The sequence below is a fragment of the Arachis ipaensis genome, chromosome B2 (assembly GCF_059453495.1).
Source record: "Arachis ipaensis isolate K30076 ecotype BB chromosome B2, ASM5945349v1, whole genome shotgun sequence".
Lineage (NCBI taxonomy): Eukaryota > Viridiplantae > Streptophyta > Magnoliopsida > Fabales > Fabaceae > Arachis > Arachis ipaensis.
This window is the reverse complement of record NC_142437.1, coordinates 97,691,534-97,719,296: the sequence shown is the minus strand read 5'-3', so window position 1 is coordinate 97,719,296 and position 27,763 is coordinate 97,691,534. Positions and strand designations below refer to the sequence as shown.

General features: G+C 37.4%; 1 pseudogene; it reads left to right on the top strand.

Moving 5' to 3' along the window:
• The first annotated feature begins 23,661 nt into the window (after window positions 1-23,661).
• On the top strand, window positions 23,662-24,903 carry LOC148574951 (uncharacterized; annotated as a pseudogene).
• Window positions 24,904-27,763: the final 2,860 nt, after the last annotated feature.

Below are 27,763 nucleotides of genomic sequence, written 5' to 3'. Positions count from 1 at the left end.
CTTCTGGCAAACATGCTCCCGACCAGCAGGAACATAAACTTGATACAACGTTTCCTTAGGACCACCTTCACACAATAGCCCAGCCTAGCGCAAATCCTGGAGGCTCTCCTTTGTGACCTTGGAAGGGGTGTCCTTCACGTCGGAAGAAACCCAAGCATAATGATAAAAAAAATCGGCTAGCAGCTGCTGAGCCTTATTCGGAAGAACGAGGCGCTCGGCCATACCTACAGCGGGGGCACCACTTAGTCAGAACGGGAGGTCGGGAACCCTTAAAGCAGTAAAAACAAGCTACAACTTCCTAAAACCACCTCCTAGACACCCCTACACTAACCCAGAGAAAACCCAGTGGCACCCCCCTCTAGAAGAAGAAGCAAGAAAAAGCAAGCAAAAACCCAGGCATGCATAGGAAAAACACACAAGAAAATACCAAAAGGGAAAAGCAAGCCAGGGAAACTACGAAGCAACGTACCAGGAAAATGTAGAGTTTGCAAAAGTTGAAGGAAGGAAGGGAAGAAGGAACACTGAAAGCAGAAAGGAAATCGAAGCAGCAGCAAAAGCAGGGAAGAAGATAGAAGTGGCAGCAGTGTGAAATAACAGAAGAAGCAGAAAGAGGAGAATGAAATTATGAGGGGGTTACAAAACACAAATAGGGCGAAAGGGCTTAACTGCCGAGGAAGAGCGCCAAAAGGCAGAGGCATACTCGTCGTTTCACACAAATTTCAAATCATGAAACGATGGGGCATTTAATGCCCCGCGCAGAAGCCAAGGAGGCAGCATCAGAGACGAGATGGCCACACGTAAGAAACACGAAACGCCATCAACGAGCTCCCGAGAGGAAGAACACATCCCGTCTCGGCGAGTAGGACAAACGCGCCCATCCATGAGCTCCAAACCTCAAGGCTGGCGCACTGGGGGCACTTTTACGGACCACTACAAGTCCAGCCCAACTAGTCGCCGGGTCGGGGCACCACCCCTGACCCAGGCCCAAACTATCCCTCACAAGGAGAATCCGACGGGTCGGTGATGCACCACTATTTCGTGGTACATCTTGTGCTTAATTGAGTGGATTTTATCCACTATTCTCACACTTATTCATTGAATTCGCATGTTTTACATTTCTCTTCCTAATTTTGTGCTATGATTGAAAACATGCTTCTTTGGCCCTAAATTTGCTAATTTTAATCCTCTCTTATTATCATTTGATTCCTTGATATGTGTGTTAAGTGATTTCAGGGTTTATAGGGCAGGAATGGCTTAGAGGATGGAAAGGAAGCATGCAAAAGTGGAAGGAATACAAGAAATTGAAGGAATTGCTGAGCTGTCAAGCCTGACCTCTTCGTACTAAATCGATCATAACTTGAGCTACAGAGGTCCAAATGAGGCAATTCTAATTGCGTTGGAAAGCTAACATCCGGGGCTTCGAAATGATATAAAATTTGCAATAGTTGCCTGGCGTTTAGGGACACGTACGCGTGCATCACTTGTACGCGTGGATGGTGCGGCAGACAAGCGATGCGTTCGCGTGGGCGACGCATACATGTGACCAACCCACATGCTGTACGTATCAAAAAATGCTGGGGTGATTTTTGGGCTGTTTTTGGCCCAGTTCCAAGCCCGAAAGCACAGATTAGAAGCTGCAGAGTGAGAGATTCATTCATACAACTTTCATTCACATAATTTTGAGGTTTAGATGTAGTTTCTAGAGAGAGGCCTCTCTCCTCTCTCTAGGTTTTAGGATTCTTAGGTTTAGTTATTTTCAATTTCAGATTTTTACTCTATTTCAATTTAGTTTCTCTTCTACTGTTATTTGCTCTAGCATTCTAGGTTATTTATTTCCCTTGTTGATTTGTTTATTTCTCCAATTTGGTTTATGAACTCCATGTTAGATTTGACTTTCTATTTAATGTAATTTGAGGTACTTCATATTTATGATTGCTTTCTTTAATTTGTGTTATTGATGCTTGCAATTGGTTGTTTGGATTTTATTATCTCTTATTGCTTTTCTATTTTATGTTGTGTCTTCCAAGTGTTTGATAAAATGCTTGGGAGGATTTTAAGTTAGATTTTCCCATTCTCAACTTGGATTGATTAATTGGAGACTCTTGAATTATCAAAGGTCTCTTGTTGATTGGTATTTGAGACTTGCTAGTTGATTTGAATTCCACTAACTCTAGTCTTTCCTTGAGAGTTGACTAGGACTTGAGGAATCAAATTGATTTATCCATTTGACTTTCCTTCATAGTTAGAGGTTAACTAAGTGGGAGCAATGGACAATTACTATCATAATTGATGATGATAATGAGGATAGAAATTCCAATTCTCAATACTTGTTAAGACTTTTCTTAATCATTAGTTTATTTTCTTGTCATTTACATTCCTTGTTCAACCTTTCAAAAGCCCAAAAATATACAATCCCATAACCAATAGTAACTACACCTCCCTGCAATTCCTTGAGAGATGACCCGAGGTTTGAATACTTCGGTTATTATTTTTAGGGGTTTCTTACTTGTGACAACCAAATTTTTGTATGAAAGAATTCTTTGTTACTAGCAACGAGGATTTATTGTGAATTCTTTACTAGCAAAAATCTGTTCATCAGTCGGTCCCTAACACCCGACCCGGTCGACGCCCGACTCGCCACTTGCTCGACCCTGGGCATCGCGCCTAAGCAAACCGGCCGGGTCGGTCTCCTTGGGGCAGCGCCCGAACCCCCGACCCGAATTCTGAAACGACCTGCTCCTCCCACGTGGACAGGGACAGCTCACAAGCAACCTGGCCAGTGGGCTAGGTCATTTATGGGCCCGCCCAACACAGTATATAAGGGGAGAGGTCAGCTCTCTCCCCGAGGTATGCATCACCTTACCTAATTTGGCTATCCTCTCGTACGGACACTGACTTGATCGTCAGAGTGTCCTTGCAGGTGGCCACCCCCTCGCCCGTTCTGCCTCCGGTTTTGCCAGCCTGCAGTTTGAACCCGAAAACCCGCACCAAGTCACTCCAGGGTCTCACCTTCTCACCCTTCCACCACCTTCCGACCCGTCGAGTACCCGAGACCTTTAGGTAACAAACAGAAACATATCTTGCTCTATCATTAAACTATCACAATAGCCCCCCAAAATACCATTTACATGTCCAACTTTTTGAAAGTTTACTGTTAATCTCTAGAAAATTTTAAATTCAATACCCATCTGAACTAACAACTTTGCTTGCAAATAACTTTGAACAAAAGTATGATATAAAGAGATTGCATATGAAATTATGATCCTCCCTCATATCCCATTCTCTATTCCTACCGTGATTGTTGTGATAACCATACTAATTAGATTAGTTCAATACAAAAATCATGATTATTTACTATGTATCCATCATTCTCATAATCATTTTACTAAAGTAACTAATCAAAATTGAGTGAATTAATTTGTTTAACTATATACCATTATTTAAATAGTCATATATGTATGTATATTCAGTTCTTAGCAGATACCAATTATGTAGGAATGTGTACTAATCTATGCAAAATTTCAACGCAACCTTTTATAAAGAGAAAGCAATTCACACTAAAAAATATCAAGGCATAACATCTCTATTGCATCCGTATCTAGAAGAATTTTTTTTACATGAATAAAAACAGAAATCTGAAAAAAAAATAATTCACCATTAACCTTAAGTACTCCTTATGCACTCCCACTATAGTTAACTACCATAATTAGCCAACTATTAAAAAATACATAATCTAAGTGACAGACATGAAAAAAATACTTTATTCATATTTTTTTTCTGTCTCATAGTAGAATTGACAAAGAGAAAAAAAAGGTAAGGTACCTGAAGCAGCTAGAATGAAAGCGATTTCGTTCTTGCTCTGCTCCTTCACCTCAACTTTATCATCTAGAGACACAAACGCGGCTTTTCCAGTGGAGACCTTCGAAGTATGGAGGCAACCTGAACTAAATGGATACTTTACATTTGTCACACTGTTAATAACTTGAAAGAAAGCCCAACACCAAGCACGCAAAATAGCAAATCAAACCACGGTTGAACAGATAAAAAATCAGGGGAACCGTAACACCCAAGAAAAATCATGGCTGCTTATAAAAAAACCCTTTGTTGATGTCTTCCCTTCATGTCCACCCCCAAAATGCCATCTTTGCAAGCTTTTTCCTTTTCCCAAATCCATCAACGTGAGATAAAGACCAAAACTTTCATTGTTAACATCGAATCCAGACGCATGCAACAATTGATAATGGAGCCCCAATATGCCAATTAATCGAAACATGAAACTATATAACATACCTATAGGAGTCAGAGATAAGGCTATGCGATGCTCGGCTTTTCCAGTGGAGACCTTTGAAATATGGAGGCAACTTGAACGAATTGGCTACTTTACATTTGTCACATTATTAAAAACTTGAAAGAAAGCACAACACCAAGCACGCAAAATAGCAATTCAAACCACAGTTAAACAGATAAAATAAAAAATTAGGGGAACCGTAACACCCCAAAAAAATCATGGTTGCTTATAAAAAACGAAAAAAACTTCTTTTTTGATGCCTTCCCTTTATCTCCACCCCCCCCCCCAAAATGCCATCTTTGCAAGCTTTTCCCTTTTTCCAAACCCATCAACGTGAGATAAGAACCAAAACTTTCATCGTTAACATCGAATCCAGCCACATGCAACAACAGATAATGGAGTCCCAATATACCAATTAATCGAAACATGAAACTAGATAACATACCTATAGGAGTTGGAGACAAGGCTATGCGATGCTCCGATGATGACGCTGCTGGGTTTCCTCCTCGCAGCGTCTTTTCGTTTTTCTCAGTTGTGGACTTATGGTTCGAATGAAATGGGGAGAAAAGTCTTGATGTTTCACTCGGGTTAATTTGATAGTGTTTTTGAATGTTAATGCACTAGACAGAAATTGCATTTTAATTGATATAAATGTAGATGAGAGATGTTAAGGATTTGATTTAGAGAAAACTGAAATGGAATTAATTACTCCAGGTATGGAGAAGAAGGTTGAGTGATAAGTATGTTATTGATAAGCAGGTGTACTCCACTCGCTTATTGTAACACCCTCACTATCAGAATGTCACGCTTCTGGCTGCGCTACTCTGATAGCAAGGAGTATTACAATGACTTTATATACTTAATATTAAAATATGAGCCTTTGAATCGACATCGCATCGCTAATTTCTTTGAAAACCGAAAATAAATACTTTATCTAAAAAAAACAAACAAGCATAAAGTCATATACAAGACTTCTTACATAACAGCTTATAATGTAATATACATATAAAACCTACAACTCCTATCCCTCTTCTAAAATTGTAATAACAAAGACGATGGAAGAAAAACTATCTAATTAATACAATATCATATAAAATAAAATGCAGTATAACTCTTCATAATGCTCCTTCATCCGATTCCTGAAAAGGTAAAGCTGTAGGGGGTGAGAACCTAACCACACAGTCTCACCTCGGAGTTTCAGAATTGTCATAAGAAGATATTTAATAAGAAAACTGTTTTCAAGCTTAGTGATTATCGTTGCCTTATGAATCTTTTAAAAACCAATAGCTAATCATTCAAAACCTTTTCAAAGAAACAATATTTAATCTTTCAGAAATCCAAAACCTTTCTTTTCTTATAAGAAGATCTTAATCAAAAACCAACCACGCAATCAATCAATACAATCATCAATTCAGCACCAAGGCTCATTCTCAAAAGTAGCTCACCAGGACAAACACAGGCAAACCAGACAAGGAAAACATAGGTTTAGGTAACAATTACAGTAAAATATTCAGGTAGCAGTTAAGAACAGTTTAACAATTAGGCAAAACAAAACAAATTCAAACCCAAGCAAAGCATATAAATGCATATGATGCATGCCTGTCATATGACTAATGAGCTCATCTGTCGGTTATACAGCCAACCCGACAAGTTCGGTTTGCTAAACCATTGGACTATCCCCCGACGCGCATCTCCATGAGTCTATGTATAGCTTTTTCTCGTATATATATCAAATAGCTTAATGGGGGTACCATTCCCGGTCACCCTTATGTCGTAGGATCAACAGAGTATCGAGTCTCAACCTAGAGCAAGTGGTGGCAAGCCACTGCGTCTACCCAGGGAAACTCATGTCTCAGATAATTCAAATTCATAAGCCAAATGAATAATTCATTCATCATTCATTAATATCTAAGCCATTCTCAATATCATCATCATTCGTCAATTCATATCTCATTTCTAAATTCATTCAAAAATCACATTTCAAAGTCAATCCTCATCATCCTTCTTTCCATTCCATTAATCAACGATCCCAATCCAAAACATAAGTCTTTATTTTTAAATAAATCAATCTTAAAACATATAATGTTTAAACCAAATCTTTTTAAATAATTACTTCAAAAGAAACTTCCAATTTTTATAAAATTTCGGCAACATCTCCTCTAAAACTCGGACTCTACTACCTATTTCGGGTCCCAACCAAACCAAACCAAACGCCTGTTAATCAGTCAAATCACTTCCAATAACCATTATCATAACAACACTCAATCCAAGGAAATTACAAAATCCAAAATTCAATCAACCAATCCTATAAATCGCAATTTAAACCAACTTCAACCAACAGCATCAATTAATAATTAATAATTCTCGGTCTTCTCAAATAGTTTCGAACCAAACCGTTCCTCAAACCCTTTTCGAATCATTTTCAAAAAAGAAAATCATTCTCAATAAACAAACCATTTTCAAATATTAAGTCCTTTCCAAATTTGTTTTAAAATAAAATTTCGATATTAAATTGTGTTCAATATCAAATCAAATTTTAATATTAAATCTTTTTCTAAAATAAGATCGTTTCCAAAATTAAGCTAAATGCCAATATTAAATTTCTTCCAATAATTCAAGGAAAACCACTATAACAACATCAGTCAACTAATCAGAATATTCAACTTTCTCAATCGATCAATCAATCAATCGAACTAATAATCTCATTCATCTAAAATAACTCAATTCAATTCATAAGACTCACGAAATCACAAAAATATATTTTACGCGTTAATATCGATTTATAACAACTATGGAAAGTAAAACAAGTTTAAGAAAAGCGCCCTACCTCGATGTCGCAGTCGCATAATTTAACACAGCAGTCCCACTTAGCCTAAACTCACAACAGCAGTGGCGATTCCAACACAACTGGGATGATGGCAGCATCACCAACTCTGATTACACTCGCAGCAACATTGAATTTGATGGAATCAAACACAGAAACAACTCTGAAAATTTGAGGCAACACCGAAACTAAAATGGAATTAAAACCATAACAAACAGATAAACGAGACCAAGGCAATTCAGAGTATAAAAGTGAAACAGAGTCGGGAGAAAGGCTAGACCTAGGGCAGTGACGCTGAACTTGAATTGGGGCAAGTCAACAGCAACGGTAGTAACGTTAGAAGTAGCAGTAGCGATTCCAGTCACCCCAGCAGCAACGATTCTTAAAGAGCATCAACCATCACAGCCTACAGCTGCAGCGGCTTAATCCTAAAACATCAACGCCTTAAAGTTCTCAATCAACAGATAGCAGGATAGTAGCAGTGGAGGTTCAGAAACAAAATAACTTACAGTAATTAAGAAAAACAAGAAAATGAAGCATAGCAGTAGCAGCACGGGGACTGCAACAACACAGCGAAGATGGCCTCCTCCCCCACTTAGCTCGTGACTCCGGCGGCAGCGAGCTCCACAAATGGCAATGGCGGAGAAAGTAGCGGCGGCAGAAACCACCCCGCAATGCCTTCTCTCTCTCCTCACGTCGTTCTGTCTCTCTCTCTCTCTTCGCATCGGGTCCTGCTTGTGGTGGCTCGATAGCAACTCGCGGCGCCGGTGCGACACGGAGGTCCGGCAGCGATGATGATGATGAGGTGCGACGAAGCTGGCAGCACAAGGCATGACGGCGAAGGCTTCTCCTTCCTCACGCGTCTTCCCACTGTTCAGCGACCTCCATTAACGGTGATAATGAAGATGCTTCCAGCGGCGGCGTGCAGTTCTGACAGCGACAGAAGCGTGAACGGCGGCGGAGCAGCGACGCGGCGCGGCGGTGATGACTGCATGTGGTGGCGCGGTCTTTCCCTCCTCTTCTTCTCCCTTCCCGTCGCGCTCTTTATCTCTGTTTCCAAGTGCTCTCTCTTTTTCCTTTCAATTTTTTTGTTCTTCATGGAGTTGGTGTATTGTGTGTGGGGTCGTTTGAGAAGGGAAGAAAGGGGATGGGGTTGGCGGCTGTGAGGGGAAAATGTTAGGGTTGTGTGGGTTGGGTTTTACGATTAGGGTTTAATTTGGGACAAAAGTGAAATTAAGAATTTTGGGTAAATTGGGATTTGGTAAATTTTAATAAAATTAAAGTATATTGTATAAATTTGAAATATAATTTAATCTCTTAAAATTACTTTAAAAATACTACTTAATTATCAATTTACTAATCAGCTTTTATTCAAGTATTCTAATTTAAAATTAGAAATAATATAATTTATTTTTTGTTTATAAAAATTAAAGTATTAAATTCTAAAATCTCAATTATTTAAATTAGATCATATAAAATTCTTATTAATTTATATTTGCTAAACTTTATTATTTAAATATAGAAAATAATTTGGTAATTATAAAATCAGATAAAACCTTAAATTACTTTAAACTCAATTATTCAAAATTTACTTTAATTATCTTTAATAAAATAATTTTTGAGATTAAAGTACTTAATGAATAAATAAATCAAAATTAGCTCTTAATAAGATTTTCTAAAATTTATAGGTCTTACACTTATCATGAGATTGGTGTTTATTCTGTGCTATATCTACATTATACACTATCTTTTGGCTACCTAGCACTACCCAAAATTTTGAAGTGAATGTTTTAATCCCAAAAAAAAATAATCACCAATTTTGTCCCTAACTTTTAACAATGTTAGACACTGTAATCCTTCTGTCAGCTCGCTCTGTGAAACCCTAACGGCAGAGTCCACTGTGTCAAGTTAAAGTGATGAAACAAACATCAAATGACACATTGGACGGTTGACAAATTGGTTCCTGCAAAAGCAAGTACAAAAATGGCATTGTGTCGTGCCCTAAAACCTGAAACTATACGTCCAAAGACTTCATCTTGTTCATGTGACACTAGTCCCTTGTGGTTCAGTTCATAGCTGCAGAGACAACTCTAAAAACGTTAACCATGACAAGTGGAGGGAGTTCGGCAAGTTCTTACCATCAATGAGTTAGAGGTGGCGGAGATGGTTGTGCTAGTAGTGCTTCAAGTGGCACCAGAGTTGGAATTACAAAAAGGGAGAATCCAAGATGCTACTGTGGAGTATATGCCATTATTGTAGAGTTTAGAACAGAAAAAAATTCAAGAAGACCTTTTTCTGAGTGTCCTTATTACAAAATAAGGAACATTAGATACGGTTCCTTTTGTTTTGGATTTTGCATAGTTTTATTTATGGATTAACTCTAATTTTTTGCATTTTACTCGTCAATGCAGGAGAAACTTTCACATTGTGAATTTTTTGTATGGTTTGACAAGTATTTTCATTATGAAGTATAAGGTAGCCGTCATGATGTTGTACTGGAAGAGAAGGTGAAGAAGTTAAAAGATTTGATTGATGCATTGGAGAAAACTAAGAATGCAAGTGAAAAGCAGGGCTGGAACAGTAGATGTACAAATCTATTATTATTTTTTGTAGGTTTATGGTCTGTCTTATTATGGAAGGATGTAGGTAAGAAAAGAAAAAAATTAAGTGCTTTTTGGGATATTTTGTAGTTGATCAAGTGATGAAAGTGTAAGTACCAATATTGTAGTGCAAAACTATTGTTTAATGAAATTCTTTTTGCTAAATTTAACAACAATGTTCGTTCATTGGTTGATGTCCAATTAACCTTATTTAAATAAAAATCAAAACAGATATAACCCTGAATCATACACCATAATTTCATATCAATGAAACTAAGCATCAAAAATGTTGAACATTCCAACCAAAAAATTTATACCTAGCTAGTTTATAATTATTTCTAGCAACAAAGACATATTTCAGGTTATTTTTAAAGTTGCATAGTTGAATTATACCAGAAAAAGACTATATATGAAGCATAACTTAGTAATTAACTAATCATTAACTAATTAACCAATAATTAGCTACTCATTAACTAATATAAGTCAGAAACATCACAAACATAGACATTAACTAATATAAGTCAGAAACAACACCAACATAGTAATTAACTAATCGTGAACCTCATCAACTAACATAATAACTAAATTATCACATATGTTTTAATCTGTTTAAACTAATTTCTCCACTTGATATATCGTGGAACAAAAATCTTAGAAGTGATAAAGTGTATTCAATTATTTGTTTTTAAAAAAATCTACCTAAATACGAAATATTAATGGGATTAACTTTGTTAGGTAACCAACAAAGGTACCAGCCAACATCAGCCAATTTTAATGGATTTTCCAACAAAAAGTCCAACAAATTCCAATAAAAAAAATCCCAAAATCTTACCCCAATGTAACCCTAATTTCACTTTTCACAGACAGTAAAAATTAAAAAAACAACCGCACGCCATTCCCTTTCCTCTCCCACTCGCGCTCACACTGCTGCCAACACCATCACCTCCGCCACTAAACCAGTGCCGAGGAGCCTCCATCTGCCTGTCTACTCATTGATGACGATGAACACATCCACCACGAAGGGAGTCCTCAGTGCCGTTGAGCCTCGTTCAACCGAACCCGCCGCCACGACCCAGTGCCGACCGCTATCGTTGCCTTGTGTCTCTTCGCCGGAGAAGACCTAAACGGGCTAAACAAATGGAGTTCCTAATGGCGTCGTTATCCAACATAACCCTTCCCTCGATTAAGAGCAACCGCCAGTGTCTCCTCCTTGCATCCCTCCCCCACCGTGAATCCGCATGTTCCCTGTTCATTGGGTTCTTTTTTGTTATTTTTTGTTAAAAGCATTTATTGGAGGGAACAAGAAATTGGCTCAATCTCACTTTTTTGAATGGTTTTCCGGATGTTTGTTTGTGATTAAATAGATATTTCTTTGATTTACATGGATGCTTCTTTGATTTAGGTGGATGTTTCTTTTTTTAGCTGGATATTTTTTTAATTAAATACGGATATTTTTTATTTAAGGCATATGTTTGTTTCTATAAAATGGATGTCTCTTTGAGTTTCAGATGGATTGATAGATATTACTTTGATTTGATGTGGATATTTCTTTGCTTTTTTATGGATGTTTTTTTCAAATGGATTGGATGTTTCTTTAGAGAAAACAAGAAATGGGCTTGACCTCACTTTTTTAATGATTTTTTTATGTTTATTTTTTATTAAACAGATATTTCTTTGTTTTACCATGGATGTTTCTTTGAGTTAAGACTGATGTTTCTTTGATTTATGTAGATGTTTCTTTTTTTAGCTAGACGCTTCTCTGATTTAGGACGGATGTTACTTTGGTTTTAAACATCAAATTAACATACCAAAGTTTAAATACCATATGAATGTAGATTCATAGATACCACACACAACTTCCAAACACTTAATAACATACTTGATCATCTAGTTGACCTAGAGCAACATTCACACCCTAAGTGTTGTAAGGATAACTCAAAAAAATTAACTTCTTTCGATCCCCCTTCAATAGTAGATGAATCCATTTCAAATTGCAAAATCAAACGTCAAAAGAAAAACTTCACTAAAGCCATAACAAAAATGTACTTTGACAACTCAGAAATTTGGGAGGTAGATTAAATCATTGAGTTACTATACCTGATTTAGATTTGAAAACAATGCCCCGTCATTCCTCTCTTGGACGGCCTAAAATAACAACCACTCAAACATAATTGGCGGCAAGAGGAGGTCGACGTGGGACGTGTAACGCCCTAATATACAGATCTTTATACTCGAGTCATAAGTCAATGATATTAAGGTGGTACGACTCTCAAGGTAGATTATAATACGTAATTATATATATGTTGAAAGGAGATATTAAACGAGAAGCCTGAAAAAGGAGTAAAATAAAATCGCGAAGTCGTAATACTCATGTATCGAAGCATAAGGAAATTCAACGCGTTCGGCTAATGAATGAAATAACTAAAGCATATAAGGAAGAAATAGAATAGACATAAATATACTTACCGTCCTTACCTCTTTTCGGTCTCCGGCCCAAATTCTCGGCCTCCGGCCCAATATTTCATCAAGTCAATATACATAAACTCATAACCATATAGTTCACTATACACTACTAATTTCAATCAACACAACAACAATGCACAATTCCACAATCCTTACCTAATGTCATCCACTACGCATATAATATAAATCAATCACACCATTTAAGCTTAATTCTAGGGGTATCTAACCAAGGAATTCACATCATATCACACGGTAATTAAATGAAACGCCCAAACTTGAATTCTCTTCTCCAAGGCCCACAAGCTTAAACCTCCACACCAAAGTTCCACAAGCAAAATGAATCTTCCCATTGTGCACCAAAATTATCAAATAAACTAACATAACCAATTTCACATATATACATTAACCTAAAGTTCATAAAATTTGATAAACCACAAGGGTTTGAGCACTTCTTACCTTAGCCCATATGATATAAGGATAGAACCCACTTAGAATCCATGTTAGAGTATCACTAAACAACTAAAATCATAAGATTTTAACATTAACTATCCAAAAATGTGTAACAGTGGGGAATTTCGAAAATTGAGCAGAGATAAACAAAATACTCACCACAATACCTAGATAGAATCAAAGAGAGTGAGGAGACTGACGCGTGGCCGTAAGCGGCTCATCGATTGGAGCTCCGTTTATGGTGGTTTGAAGTTGGTGATGAATAGTAAAAAGGATTTCTCACCTCTCTTCTCTTCCAACCCATGTCTCACTCTCAAGGTGGGGAAGAAGGATTTTTTGTGCTGAAATGGAGTTTATATAGAGTGGACTTGGGCCAAAACCTTTAAGATTAGAGTTTTAAATCGTATTTTAAATATTTTTATCTTCCCAATTTATAATTTCTAATTTCTTAACCTTATTTACTTATAATTAATTTTCTAAGCTGCAGTACCGGACAGATCTCAGGCGGTACTGCCAGTCAAATTCCTAGTACGCATTTTTACGCAGAAAACTATGTTTTCCGACTCTGAAAAATCCACTGAGTCCAAATATTATATTTAAATTATCAAATTCTGATTGCTAAATTTTCTAACCATGTTCTCTCATATTTTAATTTATTATTTAATTAATTACGGTTTGACTAGGTTTTACATCCTACCCACCTTATTTAAAATCTTGCCCTTAAAATTTGTTCCACGAAAAGATAATAGAATTCTTAGTTAAACCCCCACTAACGGCTCTTTCAACTTCAACTAGCCTTACACCTTTCATTTTATTATCCTTCAATATCAATTCAATTTCCTTCTTACTCCACAGTTCATCAATATATAATTCAACTACTCTCGTACCACTCATTCAACCTTCCTTCATCATTAATTCAATTACCAATTTACATTCCTCATTCTTACTTACCTCGTCTTAAATTAAACCGAACCCAACCTACACTACACTTATTCGTTTCACTCTTATCTTTGTCTAGGTCTTCCTCCATAGCTAATCAAACAGTACTTTCATCCTCCCTTTTATAAAATCTTCCAAACTCTTCAAATCCGACCCCCAAGACCACATCAATGTCTCAATTTAACGTTTTCCAAATCAATCTTCCAAAACTAGTATTAAATACACTATAATCTAAGCAGGAATCAAATTGTACCTGTAATCCTCTCTACAACTTACTCAAAAACAATCTAATCTTGCAACCATAATTAGACCCAATTATCTGGAACTAATTATTTGCATTAATCTACTAACTGTTCAGGTATTCAAAATTTAAGGAATTCTTAATCACCCTTACTACTTCTCATCGCAATTGTCCTGTGTCGACGTTACCAAAAGCTTTCGCTGCATCACTCTCATTATTAATCGCCAAGAATCCAATCGTAGTTAGCGCATCTCTATGTTTAAATCAAAATCTCCTCAAAATCCTCAATCTTCATGAACACATTACCTAGGACCTCAATCAACAAATCACAAAATCTCCCACTCAACTTATTCTTCCTTAAGTGTAATGACACAACCTTACATACTAAACAATCAATGAATCCCATTTATCAAAACTACAATCACATGCCAACTAATATCAAACTCAGCCAAGTCCAAGCCCAATTCATACTCTACTTACCTGAACACTTAATAATTCACCATCTTCCTAATGTTATCCCAATTCACATCCTAATCATTTAAAACCTATAATATCAGTTGCCTAGCACATAGTGGTTCTCCAATTTCTACACAAGTGCTCAATTTCACAAACTTTCATCCCAATTCAAATTCAACTATACCAATGTCAATTACAAGCTCCATCTACTCTAAATCATCAGGTCATAATCAATTCAAGCCTAATTAAACAAATCATCCAATCAACTATTCGCCTCCAAGTATCTTACTCAACAATCCAAAACCAATGCACTAATGTCATATATACCACTGCCAAGATTACCATCTCGGTGTTCCCTCATCGGTTCGTTCTTGGGAATTCCTCCTCGAGTACCTCACTCATGTCCATGAGATGCCATTCAGGTCTTGTCCATACTAAACAAGTGATACCAAGGAGATCAATCTCAATATCCCAATTCATTACCGCGTCCACTTTAGATGGGTCTACTGCTATCCCCTGCTTACTCACCACATGACCTAGAAATTTCACCTCACTCTTCCAGAATTCACATTTAGACAGTTTCGCATAGAGTTTCTTTTCCTTTAGTATTTGCAACACGGTCCTCAAGTGCTCCGCATGCTCTTCTTCAGTTTTGAAGTAAATCAGTATGTCATCAATGAAGACAACAACGAATTTATCCAAAAATGGATGGAAAACTCTGTTCATATAATCCATAAACACTGCAGGAGCATTTGTCAACCCAAAAGACATTACAGTGTACTCGTAATGACCATAACGAGTCCTGAAAGTGGTCTTAGGGATATCCTCTCCCCTCACCCTTATCTGGTGATAACCGGATCGCAAATCGATCTTGGAGAAAATCCCAGCTCCTTGTAACTGATCCATGAGATCATCAATCCTCGGCAGTGGGTACTTATTCTTTATTGTGACCTTGTTCAGCTGCCTATAATCCACATAGAGCTGCATACTCCTGTCTTTCTTCTTTACCAGTCGCATTGGCGCGCCCCATAGGGAAACACTTGGTCGGATAAAGTTCTTACCCAACAGATCCTCTAACTGAGACTTTAGCTCGGCCATTTCTAGCGGTGACATCCTATAAGGAGCGCTCGAGATTGGTCCAACCCCAGGCACCAACTCAATAGCAAACTCAACCTCTCGGTTAGGTGGAAATTCATCAATATCGTCGGAAAACACCTCCAAAAACTCACACACAACCGGAATTTGTTCCAATCTTTGATCATCACCCGAAATACTTGCAGTTAACAACAAGATGCACTGACATTTGGCCCCATAACAATTCACCATCATAGAATTCAAGTAATAGCTATTCAATACAACCGGTCCTTCTGTGTCTTCCGGCATAAAGTACACCGATTTTGCAGAGCAATCGAGCAGAACATGGTTCTTCGATAACCAGTCCAATCCCAAGATAAGATCAAGACCGATCATTGGCAATCAGATTAAATTATGCACAAAGTCACATTGCTGGACCCTAAATGAAACTTGCGGGCATCCTAGCCTAGTTACCATGGCTTCATGGGTGGCATTATACACCTTTAGGTCATAACCTAAAACTAAAATCTTCAATCCTAACTCACTAGCTTTTTCGAATGCAATGAATGAATGTGTTGCTCCCGAATCAAATAAAGCATTTAAAGTTTGACCAGCTATTTCACAGTTACCTCGGATAAGTGTCTCGGATCCCTCAGCACCTATAGCTGATGTGGTGAACACCCGACCAGTCTGTTGTGCCTTCCCGGCACCTTGTTTCTGCTTCTCCGGACAGTTGGCAGCTTTATGCCCCGCCTTACCACAGGAATAGCACAAATCCCATCCGGCCTTGCACGGGGCTCCCGGATGGTGACTTCCACACCTAGCACATGCTTGCTCACTCTAAGGCTGCTTCCCAAAGCGCCTTCCCTGAGAGTTGTTGTTGTTGGCCCTCTTGAAGTTGTTCTGTCCTTGATTCTAGCATGATCCAGAACCTCCCTGCTTGAAAGGCGGACCTCTAGGTGCAAAGCTCTTCCCTCGGTTCTATGGGAATGGGCCTATATGATTCCCTCTCTCTGCAGCTGATGCGTGAACATATTCTCTATCTTTTTCTAGTGAATTTGCATTCAAATTGTTGAGTTTAATCAAGATTTAAATATCTTTTAGCCATTATGGATGCTACTTTGAGTTGTGTGCATTTCTATTTATTTTAGGTAGCATTCGAATGGATTTGACGGAGTTTTGTAGCAGAAAAGGAAGAAAGCGAATGATGCTGTCAACTCTGACCTCCTTACACTCAAATAAAAATAACTTGAGCTACAGAGGTTAAATTAACGTGATTCTAGCGGCAATGGAAAGCTAACTTTCATGGCTTTCCAACGATGTATAATAGTGCACGCTTCTTCTCCAGCAATCTCTGTATCCTCCACACTGAACTTGGCTCTTTCCAAGTTCAGCGTGGACTTGAAAACTCCAAGGGAAATCACACGCATCTCTTTACGTTGAACTTGGGATTTCCCAAGTTCAGTGTGGATTCAAAGGAAAGCACAAGTAACACACTATATCATCCACGCTGAACTTGATATTTTCCAAGTTCAGCATGGACTCAAGGGACACACCAAAGGAGACACTGCGTCATCCATGCTGAACTTGAGAATTTCCAAGTTCAGCGTGGATCCTAATAACTCGAGTGGTCCCCAGACACTCATACAAGCCTGCACATGAAGCTTAATTAATTTTGATTGAATTTTTATTTTATTTTAAAATAGAAAAAGATATTATTTAGTTTTAGAAATTATAATTTACATTAATTAGGATTAGATATAAAAAAGGATTCTCTTCTCTTCTACCTCATTCCGCAATTTACAGTTTTCAGAATCCTTATTTTCTCTCTGAACCATGAGCAACTAAACCTCCATTGTTAAGGTTAGGAGCTCTGTCTATTATATGAATTGATACTATTATTTTTCTATTTTAATTTATGTCCTGATTTATATTTCAAGAATTGTTTTCGTTCTTTATCTTATGAATTTGGGTGGAATGGAAGTATGACCCTTGTTCTAATTGAGTTCTTGTATGACTTGGAAAAGCTCTTTACTTGAACAACAGCTTGAAAACAACTTCTCCTAAACTTCTAATTATCTGGACTTAATGGGATACGTGACATATAATCCTCTTATATTTGGGTAATTAGGATTTTTGTGGCATATAAACTAGAATTGAACTTCACCCTCTAATTGGAATTAAGTGACCAAGGAATTGGCGGTTGATGAATGTTAGAGGAGACTAAAAAGGTCTAAGGAATTAGGGTTTAGTCACATATAGTTTACCATGAATTAAATCTTGCATGATTAAAATAGTTAGTAAGAAAAGTCAATCCGGAAGATAGATAACTCTGAAGTCTTAACTATTTCTCCATATATATTTCACAACTTATTTACTGTTTGCTTTCTGATATTTCAAAATTACTGTTAATGCTTTTGAGCGCTCTAAATATCATTTTCTATTTGTCTACCTAAGTAAATCATTTAACCATTGTTGCTTAGTCCATCAATCCTCATGGGATCGACCCTCATTCACTTGAGGTACTACTTGGTACGATCCGGTGCACTTGCCGGTTAGTTTGTGGGTTATAAATTCCGCACCAACAGCCGCCTTCTTCACACACTCTTCAGCAACCCTACTCTTGTTCACCAACTCTGAGAAGGTCCTAATCTCCATTGGTCCCACTGAGCTGAAGCTATCGCTCCGGAGTCCTCCTTCATACTTAATGCACTTCCATTCCTCATAGTCTCCCGGAGTCCCCTGACATATACGGAAAAACCTGAACAGCTCCTCAAACTTGTCAGTATACTCAGACACGGACATAATATCCTGCTTCAGCTACAGCAACTCAAGTTCCTTGGCCGTCCTGACAGAAGTTGGAAAGTACTTCTTATAGAACTCCTCCCAAAAGGCATCCCAGGTGATATAGTCATCAACCTGCTGCAGGAGACGTCGGACTCCTTGCCACCAATGCGATGCTTCTCCAGTGAGCAAATAGGTAGCAAACTCAACACACTGCCCTTCAGGTACCACCTGCGCTTGCAGTGCTCGCTCCAAAGCCTGAAACTAGGTATTGGCTTCAGTCGGGCTAGTGGTTCCCTTGAACTTAGGTGGATTAACCTTCAAGAAGGTTTCCAATGTCATCGGGCCCTGAGCTCCACCTCCGTCATTGCCATGATTGTTCATCTGTTGCCCAAGAGCCTCCGCAGTGGCCTACATAGCAGCAGTCATATTCTCCAATGCCGTCATAAAGTCTATCGGGTCATTTCGGTTAATTCCCGGCCCCCGAGCATTAGTACGACCTCTCCCACGACCTCGACCGCGTCCACGAGGTGCCATTTGGCTCCTATACACACCAAACAATCGATATTAAGTTGATCAGTCTCAATATTGGAAGTTTAGTGCTTCAAAGTCCCAAATGCATGCTCATGAACGTTTATGCCAATTATATCAAGTAGATATACTAAAAGCACATAACACACACACAGAGAGAATGCACAGAAGCAAAGTTAGTCCGTCCCTCAGGCTCTATAGGAACGAACTGCTCTGATATCATAATGTAACACCCTGCCATACAGAGTCTTATGCTTAAGTCATAAAATAGAGATGACAAGATATTACGACCTCTAAAAAAAATTTAGTACGTATAGTAATGTGAAAAATGATCATAACTAGGAGCCTTTGAAGAAAAATGGGTACAACAAAAATCGTAACTTAAAAAGCGCAGCACTCTGATTGATAACATAACGTAACGGATAAAGGATAAGCTAATGCGAGATTATATATATACAAAGGAGTGCCAAAAACAGGAATCAAGACTCAAAATCCGGTTGTGAAGATAACCGGTCCGAGCATAGAAATATATACATATAAATAAAATAAGAAACCCCAAAGGAAATCCAAAGGGACATAAATACAGAAAACCTATTCTCCAAAACCACCTCTAGAGGAGTCATCACAGTTTGTATTATTCAGTGGAGATAACAAGTATCTAAGAGAAATGATATAAACCAAAGTAGAATCCTAAGAACCAAGGATCTTCGCTAATCCAGAAGTCTCCAGCATGCTTCAGCGAGAAGCCTCACGTCCTGCATCTGAAAACCACAAAATCTGCATGGGTGAGAACCGGAGGTTCTCAGTATGGTAACAGTTCCCACATATCTAACATGTAATGTCCTGGGAAAGCTGAAGGCAATCTTAGAACTTCCACCAGATAAATCAAAGCTTATAAGCAGGCTAAACCATAAATGGCAACTGACTAAAGATCTTCAGTCTAACTAATACTTCCCTTTCCAATTCCTTCAGACCTCCCAACCACCAGCAGGAGTGTAATATAGCAAACACAGTTATATCAGACAAGAGATATACAAATAGAAAACAGATACGGCATTTAGACAATTAGCAAGTAATATGTAGTCAATTAGGCATTCTCAAATAATTCACATAATATGCATATGATGTATGCATGTCCTAATGGCTGATGATATCATCTGTCGGTTATAAAGCCAACCCGACAAGTCCTGGTAGCTAACTATTGGACTGTCATTCTGTCGTGCATCCCCAACTCGAGTTATACTCAATATAATTCATAATTCATAATTCATATCCAACAGCCTCACTGGTGTATATTCACGGGGGCAAGCTCATCCATAACTTTCACAGTGTCCGATCACACTTACGACATAGGTCAGCAGAGTCTCGAGTCTCCACCTGGAGCACGTGGTGGCTAGCCACTGCTTTCTTCCAGGGAAACTCGTGTCTCAGATAATGGAAGTGCAACATTCACATTTCATTCAATACGCATATATGCAATCATACTCAGCCATAATTCAATGATGGCCCCACCGTAACACGGCAATAACTCGGTAATTCGACTCATAATTCAATTCATATACAGCCAATGTATTAACAAATACAGCCCTTCGGCTCATGGCACATAAAGCACTTCCACCGCCATCCTCTGTATCTCATACAATCATCTTTGATCATCATTGATCATTAATTTTTCCCTTTATTCATTCACAAGTTACCACATTCCCTAGCTTCTTTCCCATCGCTAGGCATATCATAATGATTTGAGACATAAGGGGTGAGATCGGAGGCTTAGAAGTATGAAATTTGGCTTTTAAAACTCAAAAATTAACTTTGGGATAAAAACAGGGTCACGCGTGCGCGTTGCCCACGCGCACGCCAAAAAATACATCGACGCGTATGCGTTGCCCACGCGCACACGTGGATGGGAAAATAGCCAACTGATGCCTACGCGTCAGCCACGCATACGCGTGCGTTTGTGCCCCACGCACAAAACTGGCACAATTCTCGCACAACTCTCGGGAATTAGGCTGGGCATTTGGTGCATCAACGCGTACGCGTCGGCCATGCACACGTGTGGATGGTGCATTTTCAAAACGACGCGTACGCGTCGGCCACGCGTACGCGTGAGTGTGCGTTCTGCCAAAAATTTTACTAAGTTAAAGCTTCAGAATTTCACAGTTTCAAACCCCAATCTTCCGACGGGCATAACTTCTCCGTTTTAAATCATTTTTTGTCCGTTCTTCAAACGGCATAAACATCCCAGATCCAATTTCATTTCTAAACAAGTTTTGCACAAAACGGGGATCCGGAGTCCAAGTTATGCCCCGTCAAAGTATGCCCAAAAACCATATTTTCATACAAAACCACAAAGTGCCATTTTCAAAACAAACCAATTTCAACCCTTTTCAAAATCAACCAAAACATACCAATTTCAACCCTTTTTGGAAATCAATCCAAAACATACCAAAAATCAACCTCAAACCTCCTCAACTCATACATTAACATTTTCATCAAAATCACAACCACCATCCCATCATTTTAACCCATCTCAATCAAGTGGCTAAAATTCAAACACATTAACATGTCATACATCCTTTCCCATCCCAATTTCCAACAACACCATTTTCAATTAACCATCATTACACATAATCTATATCATACTCACCATCAACATGGTTTCACCCACAATTCAACCTCAATCAATCATCAAGCATATATCACAACATGCATTTTTCTCATGCATCACACCATCAAGGCATTAATAATCAAAATCACATATATGACCACATGATATATCTCAATCATTCAACAACATTAACAATTCAATGCCTATCTTAGGGTCTCTAGCCTAAGTTTTCACACCACATTACATTTTAGATACAGAAAACCGAGACCATACCTTAACCGATTTCCCCCGCTCAACCGGAGCACTTCCAAATCACTTTTTCACAAGCTCTCAAGGTCTCAACACCTCCAAGAACAGATTTTTAGCACACCAATGCCCTTTCCAAGCTTTCCGAAATCTCCATCAATCTTCAATATTCACTACACACTACCTAAGCCACAATTATCATACCCAAACACAATAACTCAATACCCAAACATCATAGAACAAAAAATTCCACTAGGGTTGAGAATCTTACCACACCCAAGGATCAAGGAGATAAGATTAATATTTTTCTTCAAGCTAGTTGGATCCTATAACATCAAAGAGCCCAAAATCTCAATACTTTTCACCCAAAAACTCAAAATTAAGGGCTGAGGAACTGAGATGAAATCGTGGCTTACCTCAAGAATAAAGTATTGGATTTTGTAGAGCTCTTTGCGGTGAATGCATAGCCGTAAACGGTGCGACAATCGGAGCTCTAGATCAAAAATTTTGGTGGTTTGAAGATCAAACAAGGGTTAGAACTTGAGAAAGTGTTCTTCCCTTCCCTTCCACCATTTTGAGCATGAATGAGTGTTTAGTGAGGAGAGAGAGAGCTGAAATGAGGGTTTTAGGTTTAGTTATGTTGGGCTAAGGGCCCAATATGGGTCTGATTGGCCCAGTTTGGCCCGTTCGGTCCAATCTTGGTCCGATTTCTATAAAATTGGTATCAAACTTCTCATTTAAATCTCCTCTATCATATTAAGCCATAAAAATCACACTTTTGACTTTCTAGAATAAATTCTCATTTATGGGTTAATTAGCCATTAATTAACCAGATTTTACACATGATATTGGCTAATAAATATGAATGAATAGTGCTATCATATTTGTGCATTTCACCAAAACCTCCTTATTTTGTAGCTAATAGAATCCAATTTATCATGATCTTATTGTGCATTTCATCAGAACCTTCTTATTTTGCAGCTAATAGATTCCAATTCATCATGATTAAATTCCATTATAAAAACCAGGTTGCAGCTAACCGAACCAACAACACTAACTTCATCTAGTTCTCTTGTTAATCTTAATTAATTTGATATGATGTTTCCTTATTATATATAGTTCTACGTTCTTAGTAATCTTAGTGGAAAGTAATTAATTGAAGTTTCTTGTTTTTTGTTGAAAAGTGGTAGTTAGTTACGACAGTCACCTAACTATATCAGCTTATAACTTTCGAGAGCTAAAATATCTATATAAAGGTATTGATGCTTTATTTGAAGGTATTGATTTTCCTTTATCTATATAAAGACTTGTTTGAGAAGTGCATGGAGATTGCTCAGAAGTGTCTTGATGATGTACATGATGTTGTCCTTGATAGTGATTCAGATTATTGTTACTAAGAAAGTTTAGGAAAATTTTCTTTTGGCATGTATCAACTTCAACTTGCTCTCTATTTTTGTTATGCCTCTATTTTGTTAATAGTTTAAGGATCAAGAAAGACATGACAGTGATTAATGAATCTAAGTAGTGCTACATCTTACCAAAATCTCTCTCATTCTTATTTTTGTATCCAAAGATTCCAATATAATACATACATAGTACTGTGCTCAGGTATAAGAAAAGTAAAAAATGTCAACAAAACATAATTGGATTGGTATTTAGGAACTTTGTTTTTCGTTTAATTTTTTGGCTTTTAAAGCTTTACTAGTTAAATCTTTTAATTGCTACCTACAACCTAAATACTTACATAGTTAATTATATATTTGCTTATTGGTTTATTTATCTTAGTGTAGTGAATTTGATAATGGACTGCACAATTTTCTTTTAAAATTAATGTGAATTTATTGCTACTGTGTTCTCATTTTAGATTCCATAGTTTAGAAATTAATTATGTACTTCTATTTGTTTAGGTTTAATATGGCTTCAAATGCGAATAATGGTGGAAATAATACTAGAGTTGAAACTGTTCATGGTTGTGCATCCAAGAAGATCGCTAAAAATACTGCAAGAAATAGGAGTGACAAAGTTTAGAAGCATGGAATTTCGCTTAATGGAGATGCCAAAAAAATAAAATGCAAGTATTGTGATAAGGTGGTGACAGGAGGAGTGTATAGGTTGAAACATCATTTGGCAGGAACAAAAAAAGATGTTGAACCTTGTATGGGTGTTTCTGATGAGGTTAAAAAGGATATGTTTAATATTTTTATTAGTTTGCAAAAAAAAATTTAGTTAAGAAGACAAGAGAATTTGAGGAAAATATACAAAGTAAAGATGAAGGAGTAGAAGAAGAAGGGGATGCTTTAGTTGGTGAGAAGAGAAGGGAAAAAGAAATTGAGACACCAACAAGTCTCTTTAAAAAAAAGGGGTGTGAGCACTCAAACAACAATCAACTCAATTTTTAAGAAGGGCTTAAGGAAAGAGGCGTGGGATGAAATTGCTTTGTTCATCTACAATAATACTATTCCCTTTAATGTTGCAAGGTCTGAAGAATATCATAGCATGTTTGAGAAGGTTGGCCGCCATGGATTAGGATTCAAGCCACCCTCTTATGATGAGTTAACAGAAAAACTATTGAAGAAGAAGGTAGAGTCAACTAAACTAACATTAGAAGAACATAAAACTGAATGGAAGAAAACTGGATGCACTATTATGACAGATGGTTAGACGGATAAAAGAAGGAGAACTATTCTCAACTTTCTTGTGAAAAGTCCTAAGGAAACTGTTTTCTTGAAATCCATTAATGCTTTTGATATATGAAAAATAGCTGAAAAGATATTCAAGATAATTGATAAAGTTGTAGAGGAAGTGGGAGAAGAGAATGTGGTTCAAGTTGTAACTGATAATGCAGCTAACTACAAAAAGGTAGGACAAATGCTGATGGAAAAGAGAAAGAATTTTTATTGGACTCCTTGTGCCGCTCATTGCATTGATTTGATGCTTGAAGATTTTGAGAACAAGCTAGATCTTCACAAAGACACCATTGCCAAAGGAAGAAGGCTAACTACTTACATATATTCTAGGACTTCTCTAATTTCCCTTTTACAACAACACACCAAAGGAAGAGATTTGGTGAGACTAGGTATGACACGATTTGCTTCGTCCTACCTTACTTTTGGTAGTCTTAATGAGAAGAAGAATCCAATAATTAGAATGTTCATCTCGGATGAATGGAAGAAAAGCAAGTGCTCAAAGACAAGGGATGGAAAAAACATTGAAAATATTGTTTTGGATAAAACATTTTGAAAAAATATTATCCATTGCTTGAGATGTGCTTATTCTCTTCTTCATATGCTCTGTATAGTGGATTCAGAGAAAAAGACAGCTATGGGATATATGTATTCTGAAATTGGTCATGCTAAAGAAAAGATTAAAGATGCTTTTCAAAGTGTTGAAGTAAGGTAATAAAACTAGTAATAAGTAAACAATTTTCCTCTCAGTTTTATAATTCACTATTTTTATGTTTTTCTTTAGTTAGAAACCTCTGTGGAATATTATTGATGCAAGATACAAGCAACTTTTTAGGCCTTTGCATGCTGTAGGCTATTATTTGGATCCACAAATTCGTTATATTCTTAATTTTAAGATTAAGTATGATGTTAAGAAAGGATTTTATGATTGTTGGATATACTTGTGGGAGATCCTGCACTCGTTACAATTGTTGATAGTCAACTTGAGGATTTCAAGGGTAAGGCTAAATTTTTTGGTAGAAATGTAGTCAAGAATGTAAAACTTTGAATTTTTACAAAATTAAATAAATTTGTTTATGATTTATTATATTTAATTAAGATTATATTTTAAGAAATTTTATATGTAAATTAAGCAATTTCTTATTTATGATTTAAAACTTTAGTAATTGAATAATAATAAAAATTTTATATGCTTTAATTTGAATAATTAGGTTTTTAACTTTATTTCATGATTATAAAAAAAATTTGACTTTTATTATCGCTAATTATTGAATTTGAGTATTTATTTAAAAATAAATTATAAGTTAACAATTAAATAATATTTTTATAGATATTATTATTGGATTAAATTTGATTTTTAATTAATACTCTACCTAAATTCTAAATCCCCAAAATATAACCCTAATTCTAATTTTCCTAACCCTAGCCGCCATATCCCTTTTCCCAAAAACACAACACAACACAACACTCACAGCTTCAGTAAACCAAAGAAAAAAAGGAGAGGGAAGAGAAGTGAAGGGGCAACAGAGACGAAGGAGAGGGTGAAGGAAGGAGAAAAAGGGGGAAGGAGAAATAGAGAGAGGGATCCAAGAGAGCAGAGGAAGAGGAGGAGGCGTCGTTGCCTTGCCGCCGCCATCGCCACGCAGCCGCTATTTGGTAGTCAGCGCCGCCGAAGGGAAGAGGGAATGAGAGCACCGCTGAACAGAATGCGGAAAGGGAGAGGAGCTGTGTTCTGTTGTCGACGTCGCGCCACCGTCACGCTGCCGTGATGTGCGAAGTCACCGCCGTCGCCTCGAGCCTCGTCGTCGTCGTCCTCGGCGCGAGCCCTGGTTGTCGTTGGTGAGGTCGAATCCGCCGCCGGTTTGAGCTGAGGGAGAGGCAACACATGTAGCAGAGAGAACATGGGGCTGTGTGGGAGCTCCGTCACTGCCCAGCCGTCGTCGCAAGAGGAACGTTCTGCCACCACGGTGCTCCGTCACTGTCGAACATGCTGCCACTAGCCACGACCATCATCAAAATCGAGACAGATTCACTGTGATGCTGTTGCCGCTAGGACGGATGCCCGAGTCTGATTTCTGTCCTTATGCTTCTGGGAGCCGACACTAGAGCTGTTCCTAATGATTCTGGTCGGATATCTTTTTCGATTATAGGCCAGTTACATGTTTTATTGTCTTTGCCATGCTTATTGTGATTCAATTTTTGTACATGTCCTTGTCTGGGTTTCTTGAAGCTGTTTCGGCTACTGTAATTGCAATTTGTAATAACGTGATCTCTATAAGAGGCATCAGAGTTGTTGCTGTTTTTCGTGGGGTTAATGCTATCGCTGCTGCCATGGATTAAAAGGAAAGGGCATTGTCAGGATAAGTTTATGCGAACTCGGCTAATCGAGGCAGGGAATTGTTTTAAAGTTAAAATATTTTGGGGTTGAATACCTGATGAGTTTAGTGGATTAATGCAAATGAAATAATTTATGTGCTTGAAATGTTTTTCTGCTGTGATTGAAGTTGTGGTTAAATTGATTATTGATTTGTCAGTTTTTTGAGTTTCTGGCGAAAATGATTGAATATGTTGATTTTAAATCTTTGTTTGAAATCGGTTCTTATTGATTCTAAATGATGGATTTGGAAATGTTAATTTAAAATGTTGGTTTTGATTGAGTCGAGGTTAAAAAGAGGGGACCCATGATGGATGGCAAACTCTAGTTTTTAGGGGAGGTGTTGCCGGAATTTTTCTAAGAATTTGAAGAAGTTTTGGTTGTAATTTCGAAAATGATTTTGATTTAAGTAACTTCAATAAAAGAAGTATGTTTTAAATGTTTTTAAAGATTATTAAGGAAAATTGGATTCTTATGATTTGGTTAACTTGTGGTTTTAAACTCATTTGATTTCTAATGATGAAAAGAGATTTGATTAACTAGCCAAATACTTTAAAATGGTAAATTGAGTATAAATTCAAGGGTTTGGGAATAGGAGGGTGAGTTTAAGATTTTTAATGAAATTGAACATAAGAGTTAAGAGGGAGAAAGTTATTTTAAGAAATTTGGCAAAAAATGTATGGTGTGATTTGGAGGCGAGTTTAGTGAGTTGTTTGAAGGTTGTCTTTGAAAATTGAGGTGTGATTTAGTGACAACTAGTTTTGATTGAGGTCTGGTGATGATTCTGGTTAATTATAGTGATGTCGGGTGATGACTGTGATTGATGACGTTGGTTATGTTATTGATGATAAGATTGGTGATGAATGAGACATGATTGAGAATAATGTGGATATTGATGAATTATGATTGAAATATACATATGGCTTATTTATTTGAATTATCTGAGACACGAGCTTTCCTGGGTAGATGCAGTGGCTTGCCACCACTTGCTCCAGGTTGAGATTCGATACTCTGTTGACCCTCTGTCGCAAGATGTGACCGGGCACTTTAACTTCCCGGTTCCCCCATGGGCATGCATATATATTAAATAATTGAGCTTGGAGTTTGACTCCATAGAATAATATATTTGAGTTTGGAGTTTGACTCCATGGAATATTATATTTGAACTTAGAGTTTGACTCCATGGATATTATTTGAGCTT